The sequence below is a fragment of the Corvus hawaiiensis genome, chromosome 6, assembly GCF_020740725.1.
Source record: "Corvus hawaiiensis isolate bCorHaw1 chromosome 6, bCorHaw1.pri.cur, whole genome shotgun sequence".
NCBI classification, from domain to species: domain Eukaryota; kingdom Metazoa; phylum Chordata; class Aves; order Passeriformes; family Corvidae; genus Corvus; species Corvus hawaiiensis.
This window is the reverse complement of record NC_063218.1, coordinates 13,675,454-13,686,527: the sequence shown is the minus strand read 5'-3', so window position 1 is coordinate 13,686,527 and position 11,074 is coordinate 13,675,454. Positions and strand designations below refer to the sequence as shown.

The window sequence follows — 11,074 nt, the reverse complement described above, 5'->3', positions numbered from 1 at the left end:
AGGGCAACCATCCCATGTCTCTCATTCACACCAGTATTAGAAAACCTATACTCATATATCAAAGCCAAGATTTTCAAACATGGATTCCTAGAGTTTAAGCCTTAAATCCCTAGATGGAATTCATATAAAGCAGCTTGGATTTCACTGCTCCAGAACTTGGTTTTGGGTTAATTATCTAATCTTAGGCATCCATGCTTTGTAACTTTTGGATCATGTTTTTAAATTAAAAGAAAACTAGTGTATTGTTATTATTAATAATATTATTAATAGATTTACTAATTTCAATGTCAACATATATACCAATATGAACTGTAGTTAAAGTAAATTAAGTATACTAACAACAAAGTTGTATAGAAGTGCACATGCCATGTTGGAATTCAAAGTAAACAAATGCATGTTTTAAAGTGAAAAAAGGATGAGGTGGAAAAAATAATAACCATGGGGCCAATAACTATATTAATTGTCAGAAGAGAATACAGCTGCAATAAAGTCACAAGGAGTGTGTACAGTGAAAGATGAGTGGGATGATTAGAGCACAGACAGGCTAATAAATGTTAATTAATAATACCTTTCTGAAACTTCCATTTCTTATCTCTAGATTCACAAGTGCCTTACAAAGGAAGCATCATTAGCCCCATTAAGCAGAGGAAGGAGGAAGAGGCATAGAGTAATAAAGTACAGTGGCCAGCATCACCCAAGGGTACGGCTGCACAAACAAGTTACAGCAAGTTAAATTAGAGGATATATTAACGGAGTCAGATGCTCTGCTCTAGCTTCCTATTTGTCTGCTTTTGGCCTGCAGAAAATGAAACCCGTCTTACCTCAGGTCTAATGAAAAGACTAAGCCTCTTCTCCGGCTGCAGGAGGGAAAAAGTGAGTACCTGATACCGTGAAACCACACTGGCTAACTTGCTCTAACGCCAACTCCGTTAAAAACCTGGCTAGTGTGTGAGATGGCAGCGATAATTCTGTGAGGTTCTGCTAACATTGGGATGAGTGTGGTATATAAATGGAAAGGGTTGACGGGAAAGGAAGGTTCCGGGGGTGAGATACATTGTGTAGTTCAGCACAGAAAAGTCAAAATCTGTTGCAGATCTGCGATGTGACAGTAGGGTTCCAGGAAAAGCAGGTGGTGTGGGAACACAGCTCCCCATTAGGGCAGGGCTCAAAGAAAAGGGGATCCGTCATAGCCAGAGCCTTTATTACTTAAGGCTTTAAAATCTGAAAGGGCCAACTTAAAATCAACCTTCCACTTCAGAGGCTGGAAGCGTGGAAAATGCATTGTGGTGTAATGTGTTCCTGCTGGCTCACAGGGCTGAGCACACGTGCTGCCGTGCTCGGAGCAAGCAGTGCTGAGCAGCCTGGCTCTAAGCTCCTCTAAGAGGGTATTACAATAATTGAGCTTGCTGGTAACGAGGTCTGCGCTGCTATATTTGTGATAGGCATGGGATAAACTGAGCACGCAGCCGGTGCCTGTAGCAGAACTGGAGGAGGGGGGAAAAGAACCTTTTTGACAGCAGGGCTGGAAACCTGGCTTCAACTTAAGCAATGGCAAAACTCCATTAACTTCAGCTTGAGCCTGTGTTTGCCAGGTCCTTTTCACGGAGCACAGAGGCCTAACACAGTGCCAGCACACACCCAGCCCATGACCTCTGAAACACAATTCTTCAAAGTGCAGGGCAACATAATAGAAATAATTCTACGTGCCATCACCCAACACATGCTTTTACCAACTCAGAGAAGTGTCTCCAGCTGTAGAGCATCCCTCTCCTCCTTTATGGCTGAAATAGAATCAGGATAATGACGGCATAGGATTCTATATAAATTTTATTAAGATATTCAGTCTTTATTTTATTGTTCATCTGTTTTGATCTGTCCCAACTTACTGCCTTTCTCACATTGTAAAATCTGGGAGAAGATCTGGCACAGACTGCATTTTCCCACATGCATTTTCCAGTGGCTCATTCTCATTTTGAAAACCCTCTTCATCAGAAATCCCAAATCCTTTGTCCCAATCACGGCTAATAACATGAAGCTTGAGTTAGAGAAATCTTCACTTTTTAGTGCTCTCCTATGAGTCTCACATTCTTCCATGTTCCAAATCAGGCAAATGCCTTAACTGTCATTTGACTGTGGAACCTGCACAGGCACTGTCTCTTGTGGCCCACTTGCTCTCCCTGATCCTCCTGACTTAGTTTCAGTTGTTTTCTGTTGGGGGCTGGATGCAGTAAGTTCATTTAGGAAGATCTAAAGGGTTTTGGTTGCTCTGAGGAAAGCAGTTCAAGGGTTATTCCAGGGCAACACTATCTTGAAGGAGCTGGGTAGGCAGTTCCTCCCCACTACCAGCACAATGGCCTCCTGGGTTTTCTCTTACAGTGGGGTCTCTGAATGGTCAGTGTGAGGGACAGGCACTTCCAGAGCCTGGTGAGAGTGTTGGAGACCTGCTATGCTCTTTGCCAGTGCCCACTGTGCTCCTGAGAAGCCCTGGCAGGATTCTCAGCTAACAGATTAGCATTAGGTCATTAAATGAGGGACCCATATATCTCTTGTGGCTTAAAGTAGGCACTCAAAGGCTTTGGTCTTGCTAAACTTAGGTGGTACTGAGCTAGGGATTTGAAGATCAAAAGCTGAGCGTTAGGATTTAGGTATGCAAGTCTTCTTTGGATTGAGCCCTTTGTCTAACCTTTTTGGCTCAAGAATAGGCACTCTGAAATTCTGTGGTCTGCCTTGTCAGCCACAAATTAATGATGGTAAATGCATGGAAAGAAATTATCCATTAATGAGTATATTATGTAAAGAATCTTGTGTGTATATGTGTGTGCACCTTGAGTAAAGTGAATGTTTTTTGCACAAATAGAAAAGCATTTTTTAAAAACGAATGTATGATACTCTGTGAAGTCTACAGTCATAACAGGAAATCATGCATTTTCTGCAGAAAGATTTTATTTAAAAAAGCAGAGTGCATCTCATTGACCTACATTCAGCTTCCCCAGCATACACTGTACCTGCAGAACTTTTCTGCAGAGATACACTGTAGATACAGATCAAAGGGAAATGCTGGTGTCAGAATTGTCTAAATGTCCCTTTTTGGGCCTGAAATCCTAGATCATTGCCATGCATTTGCACTGACTTTGTAACTTTAATCAACCTGTAAACTGTTCCTTGGACTGCTGTCTTTAAAAGCCAGGTAGGCTGTTCCTGGGGATAATGAATGTCTGTATCTATAGAGCAGACAAATGAAGGTCTCTGTTGCCTCAGAAAGAAAATACCTATATTCAAAGAGCTATCTAGATACATTGCAGTATATAAAAGTAGCAAAATAAGGTTAGCATCTGTGTTAGAAGAACTGCAATCCAAACAAAGCTAGATTAATCTTGTTCAACATATACCCTAATTGCTTTGCAGAACATTTGGTCCCCTCTTTAAAAAAGGCCGTGGGGGTGCTAAAGATCGCCTATCAGGGTGCTGAGTTTTATGACATGCACATCTGCCTATTCTGACTTAGCCTGAGACCTGCCAACTCATTTCTTACACACCCACTGTAATGGGCCTGGATTCACAAATGTGTCTGTGGGTGTATGGGGAGCTGTAGAGTGAGGGAACTTCAGGGGTTAACACTGGCCACTGCCATGCTGAGCTTTTGGTCACCATTCTGCCTGGAAAGGGTAACACAGGGGCATGGTCCAGCTCTCTTATGCGGTGCCTAGCTGGGTGTTTAAGAAATGAAGGTGACCAAGGAAAAATGCAAAGAGAGGAAGGACCCTTTAGAAACTAGGAAGCATGTAAAACACAAGGTACCTATAGACCCACTTGGTGTCTCTCTCCCTGTTGTACAATCAGGTAGCTGTAGACCATAGCTTTTGTTTCTGTTTGTAGTGAAAACACTGCATAAATAGATTTTTTTCTGTAAGATTGTCTTTTATTGCTAGACAAATTCAATAATTTGGACAGTGGTGGTGTTTTCAATTATTATATACTAAAACTACTAAAAAAACAAGACAGCCACATAAAATTTCTATTAATAAAAAGTGTTCACTGAGATGGAATGTATTGTCCTATAGTCTCTGTTTTCAATGTTGTGGGTTTGTTTGGGGTTTTTTTGTTTGTTTATGCTTGTTTGGTTTTGAGTTTGATTTGATTAAGGTTTTTTTGGTTGGTTTTCGTTTTGGTTTGGTTTTTTAAATTTATTTTCAAAAAATTAGAATGGTGGATGAAAAAAGTAATTACAAAATATCTTCCTACTCCAAAAGTTAATAATTCAGCCTTTATAGAAAATTGTTTAAACATGAAATATTTAGGGGAAATGTATGTCACATAAAGTATAGTTGTGAAATGACTCTGTATCACAAAACATTACCATTTCCGGTGAGCTGTACTTGATACCAAATCTGCACAACTGTGAGCCTCTGGAGTGAAAAAATGAATTGCTCTGAAAGTATCTTGTAGCTTATTCTTAGAACAAATTCTGTTGCTTCAGTGTTGTGCCCCTGTCCTTCCATTCTCATAGGCTTGGACAATTTCCAAGGTCTTTCATTAACCCTCGACCCCTCCCCAGATTCATAATATCTTTATTTTTTGTGCTACTTGTATAGTAAATATTTAAGTAAAATGGCATTGATACGTCTCTTTCTACATTGGGTAGAAGTTTCTCCTCCTTGCTCCTACATAGCTGTTCAAGGTATCCTGAATTCTCCTGTCTTCCTGATGTCTAGTCACAAGACAGATTTTAATCTCATGAATTTGGCTTTCATTGAACCTAATCATCAGCCTCTTTCTTGAAGACAGATAGGAAACTTTTGCTGGAACATGATACCTTTCATGAGATGTCCTTGGGTCACACTGGCTGGAGACCATAACTGCTTCACACTCCTATGACCTTTACACAATTCCTTCCTGTTAGTTACCTGAAATGAGTAACTAACACAGATCATAGGATCTGTGCTACGTCAACCAGTGGCAAACCAACTCACTTGTTGCACATCCACATTGTTAATGCATCATATAGGAATGGCACAAACACATCCAGGTGACCCAAGGAACCTAAATTTACTTTGGTGAGCATAAAGAAAATGCTCCATCATTGGATAACTCCATGTACTTGGTTTGTACTGAATAAGCCTAAAATCAGGGACTGAAAATTTGTTTTATGTTAAAAAGGGAGTGGGAAGGACACAGTTCCAGAAAATAGATGAGTGGGAGGAGAATATAAGTACTAACAGGGGGTTTTTTGGGAAGTAGTTAAGGAAGAAAAACTGGGTAAGAGAACTAGGGAAGGATTTTTCAAAGAGAGAGTCAAATCAGGAAGGGAATATTGTATCTTGAAAAAGACCCAAAGAGAACACATTTATTAACTTGTATGACCATCCTCAAGCATTAGAAAACATGACAATGGGAAATCAGACTGTATGGAATTAGAGACTGCTTTAAAAGTTGTTCAGACCACATTAATATCAAGTAAAATGCTTTAACTTTAAACCCTTATCTTGGAAGGGGTTTGAGGCTGTAGAGGTCAGACCTCCACTATGAATCTGATAAATTGTTGTCTCTTGTCTACAGATTGTGTTGCAGTAACTTGCAAGGATTTTATCATCATATGCTTTAAAAATCTTGCTTTTGGCTGCTGACTAATTAAAGGAAAATGGCCTTTCCGAACATGGTGGAAGGCAAAAGTGATTTAAAGGGAACATGGATGACACAGAGAAGAAGAATTTGGCTGCTAGGAGTCAAATTCTCTTGTTTTGGTGCATTTTGCAAGGGATAAATTTTGAGAATTAGAGCACTGTCAATACACGCTATAAAACTGCATGTCCTTTAAGAGGATAATGCTCCACTAGACCTTTTGCCACAAATTACTCTATATAATTGGACCTAAGATCACAAAGAGTGCACATTTACAAGATAAATTGAAAATTAATGAACAAATAATATAGTAATTACCAAATCTTTATTATTTGAAGAATATACACACTATGGGGTCTATTTCTTCCTCAATGAGCATATGTAACCCCCATTAATTTTAATGGGAGTTAAGCATGCACATCAAAGAAAGAATTAACTCATGATTTTAAAACTGACTACTAAGATTAAGACCTGCACTTTTGGCTTTGAGTTGAAAATGTGGCATATCTTTTGATATTTATCTCTTTTTAATTGTGTATTTGTAGCTGAACCAATTTGCAAATCATTGTTATCCCTATCAGTACAAGGCAAAGATAAATTGCATTATATACCCTACTTCTTGGACTCCTTGATGTTCTTTTCTGATTAAATTGAACTGTACCAGCAGCATCATAATTAATAATCTATGCTGATCAAGTTGGCTAAGTCTGTTTGGTATCTGATGGCAATGAAAAATTGTTGAAGCAAGGTGTGTCATTTGTTGTTTTTTTCACTAATGTGAGAAATTTACAATTAATAATACTGAGTCATGGAGATTTTCAGATAATGTGAACCCTGCAGTTTAGGTCTGGACGATGTAAAAAACATCCAGTTTAAAAAGACTTCTGAGGCGATTCATGAACTATGATGTTAAGCTTATGTAAAAAGGATTTTACTCCTTAGAAAGAGATTATAAGATGCTCAGATGGAAACTTTCAGTCCCAAAAGAATTGGTACCAGTTGTTCTTTCTACCTCTCATCTCAGGGAAGGGATATTTTCTTGTGCCCTTCTATGGTTGTCCATTAATTAATATTAGTGAAATGGCTTCTGCAATTGTGCACTGTCTTTTTTGTATCAATCAAGGTATTGTTCCCCATATTAGAGCAGGAATTAAAAATATTTTTAAAGTGTAAACCAACATGGATTAAATGTATAAAGACAAAGAACTTCTAATTTATTTTTTAAAAATAAAAAGTTGAAGTATTTGTTTTTTCAAATGAATTATCCAGTTCTTTTTTTTACACTGAAAAACAGCCCTATATAAGTAGTGAAAATCTCAGAAACATGTCTAACATGAAGGTGACCATTGTGATCTTAATGTCAGAGTTGAAGAAACTGCAAAAAGTAAACAAAAAAAGGGGGAAAATTAAAATTTTAAAATCCTTTGCCTTTTATGTGGGCAGTATTTCTTGTTATATTTAGAAAACTTACCCTAGTAGAAGATTGCAATATATATGTTGCATATTCTGTCTCTCCTTATGCTATTACAAAGTAGAATAATTTTCCATTTGTTTGGCTGTGTGAACATATAACTGAAGGAGTGCACTCACAAAAATATTTATCCACAAAGGTATGGCTGTTGAATAGCCCTTTTACATTTCTGTTTATTCTGTTCATCTGTTCATTTAATTTTAAATGTTTCAAACTGTTGCAGCTTGTAGCTGCCATTTGCACTGCCTCAGTTTAGTCCCATTTCAAGCTAGAGAGTGAGATTAGGGGAAGGAAGCCCTAGGTCTCAGTAGTGGAAATCAGTCAAAATAATTTAAATCCTATAAACTTTATTTTCTCAACAGTAACTAATTACAGAAGGTTCCTCCACATTTCTGTGCAGACTGTAAGATACCACAATGGACAATATTTGCAAAATCTTCAAACCGAAATGGGGCACTCAGTATCCTTAGTCAGTTATTGTAATGCTAAGTGGGGTCTTGCTGTCCTCTCATTATGGATGTTACATTTGAGATAAGGGAGCTTCACTGTTTTGCTACATCTGTGAATCAGAGGATGAGAACTTACAATCTGATCAAAAAGAGAGTAGCAACTTTTGAATAGTGAGTAATGTGAAGAAGGTTCAGGAAGGAGACTATTTTCTTGAGAGAAAAAATAATTATGAACTATCAAAATGAGGGTTAGGTGAAATGACTTGAAGAAAATGATCATAAAAGGGTAGCCAGAGAAACTGAAGTATATTAATAATTTTGAAACAGGTGGTGAAGATGTATGGTAGTTGCACTTGTATATTCAGTCAAGGTAAAATTTCAGAAGGGAAACACTAAACCTGTGGAGGGGTCACTCAGCTAATTAAGGGGATGGAGCTGATAATGAATGAAGAAGTGCTAATTGAGCTTTTTTTGTTAAACTTTTAGAAGAAAAGGCTAAAGAGGGAATCCAGCTAGAGCACACATGCAGCTCAGATGCAGCTAAAGGGAAGACAGAGAAAACAAAGTGAATTTTTTCTCAGAGACTTACAGCAGAAGGATGAGAGACTTAAGAGTAAGGGAAAACTCAACTGAATATAAAGAAAAGTTTTCACAAGAAAAGCAGTTAAACACGGACTGTATCTAAGAGAGGCCATCTATACAGCTTTCCACTTATTAAATAAATTTATATTTCCACAAATATTTTCAAGATGAAGACAATTTTTTTAAAAAATATTCAGAAAGAAGCTTTTGAATTAACATCCAACTTTGTGCACTGGTGAAGCTATACATTGTAAGTGCAGTAAGTGCACTGGTGAAGACATTACCCATGAAATCTATGATCTTTAGAACACAGAAAGTTATTTATAAAAGCAAGAAAATATAACTTAGAAAGACCTCTTCAAAAATACAATCTTTTACTTGATTGACTTCTACATGATAGCTTATGAAAAATTAATAATGATTAATATTACTTTTCAATGGAGATGAGAGTATTATTAAAGTTATTTTTTTCACCTAAATATGGTTAGTATTTAGTAAAATAGCTTTAGAATCCTAGTGATTGTGAAAGGAAAATAGTGTGTTCTGTTGGAAAGCAGAAGTGATTCTTTGCTATGTTTTTTATTGGCTTATGATTCAAACAACCATTTGCTGAGAACAGTATCCAGTGCCTGGTATTTTTTATTTGGAGATCAGGAAAAATTAGTACCCAAATAGAATATTTGCTTCCAAAAAATCTTGGGGTCATTTTTGTCATTATGGTTCTGACTGCCTCTGAATTTGAAAGGATGGATTGCATTTTTTATGGTAAAAAGAGCCCCGAAATTCACTTGAATGTCCAAACTGGGTGCCTCTGGTCTTCAGATAATGACCTGAGTTTCTGAAGAAAATCCATCAAGGCTTCAAAACACCAATCCTAAGAATTTGCCTATCAAATGGCTTGATTTAGTGCCACTGTAATCATTTGGCTCTTTGTCATTGTCTTCATTAGGCTCGTTATCGTGATCAGAAAGGTTTTTACCATCAGCAGGAGAAAAAGATATTTAGGAAATCCTCAACTTTTTTCAGCTGTGCTGTGGTTTTTTTACAGCATCAGCTTTCTCTTTTTCCAAGCAGTTTGCATTTTGGGGTCTGACACAGCAAGTGTGCCATAGCAAGAGTACACTACACAAATATCATGGAAAGCACAGGGAGAAAAGCTTTATATAAACTTCCCCTGCTTGTCTGAGCCAAACAGTTCTTTATTAATGACACTGTCAAAGTTTGTATTGTGCTCACATTGGAAGGGGAAGCTTCATCCTCACAAAACCAATAAAAGTTGATTACATACATATGAAATCTATGGATTAGGGGCAGGATTCTTGGATCTTTTACAAAGGAAGTGTCATGTTTCATCTCCTGTAGGGGAATGTATGGGAATGCATATGTGAAGCCACAGAACTCCATATAGTTCCTTTCAGTAAAATCATACAAACAGAACCAAATTTTCTTTAAAGCACAACTATAGGTTTGTAATTACAAGGGGGAAAAATATCCCTTTTTTTTCCTTCTCATCTTCAGTGCCACCTGAAGGCTGTCAAGAGAAATTAATGATTTTGATCAAGGGACAAAACATGGTAGATATTCCTAGTTAATAATAATACACCAATAAATTAAGTTAGTCAAAGCAATTTGAAATGGCATTTTGAGAAGAGAGAGATGTTGCCAGACCTGTGACCGAAGGGCCAAATATTCTAATGGGATCAGTTAACCATCAAAATAAAAAGTCAGGTTTTCAAAGGCAAATATTATGCTTGATTTTGTAGAAAATACAGGAAATGTGATTCACAGTAGCATGGGTATAAGAAACAATATTATTTTCTTTTGAAATATGTGGTTCAGTTGAAATATAAAGCTTTGTGAAAGAAGATGAATATACAAGCATGTGGAGTTGCATGAAAATAAAAGCGTGGAAATCCCAATAAATCACAGTGCTCTCAAACCAAAGCATTTCTGCTCTTTAATTTCAAAGTGGCATTTCAGAAAATATTTTTTATTTTCTCTGTCACAATCCACCACATAATTACAATACAAAAATATAAAAATTAAATGATTTGACCAAGCTGACATAGTTTGTCCTTCTCAGAGTTCTTGAAGTCTGCAAGATTTTGCAGTTTGAATGATATCCAGATTTTCAGAATGTTTCCCAAGAAAGAAATTCCATTCTTTTCATATTTGAAATTCTCTACTTAAACCATTTTTGGTTGACTAAAAAGATGCAGAGCCTTTTGAACTTATTCAAATGTTCTGTTCCAGAATATGTTTCCTAAGTAGACATCCTTGGCAAATACATTTTTATTACTATAGTAGCTCAGATAATCTCTGTGACATAACATTTTCTCATGTATTCCCATCACCTTCATCCGACTCCTTTTTTAAACTGAAGCTAACTCCAAAGGTAGCTGATGAACCCCAGTGAAACAAGAGAGGAGCACCACAGAGTAGGTTTAAGACATAAAGTCAAAAAAAAAAGACTTTCATAATGACAGGACAGGATTTGGCATAGGCAATATGTAATCACCAAAGCCATAATATGAATCAGACTCCAGAGGTTAAAGGAAAACACCTGACATTATGAAATGTGTGATGAAATATTCTTCACATAATCATGTATTTCAGAAAGTCAGCCAGCTTGATTGTTACATTACCTAAATTGAAGATAAAAGATGAAATATATATAGTGGTGTGGTAAATTACAACAGGGCCACCTTACCTTAATTGAATCTAATGGTATGGGAATTTCCCCGTGTTAACTGGATGGGAAGGAGCACCTGGTCTTTAAGCAGTCAGACCATTGGATTGATGGCACACTGCATGCAGGAAGAGGACAAAGCCTCTTTTGTACCTGAAGTTGTGGGCTTCTTCATCAGTTACTGGAAATGAAGTGACATATATTCAGTAGTTCCAGTCTATCTCCAAGACCTGCAGCACTCCCATCTAGGACGTTCTAACACAT

General features: G+C 37.2%; 1 long non-coding RNA gene across 1 annotated transcript in view; it reads left to right on the top strand.

Annotated features, from left to right (window-relative positions):
* Positions 1-756: 756 nt before the first annotated feature.
* Positions 757-11,074, top strand: part of LOC125326884 — a 46,024-nt gene continuing 35,706 nt past the window's right edge. Inside the window, exon 1 of the long non-coding RNA XR_007204055.1 lies at positions 757-873. This is a non-coding gene — a long non-coding RNA (uncharacterized LOC125326884). The remainder of the gene's footprint in view (positions 874-11,074) is intronic.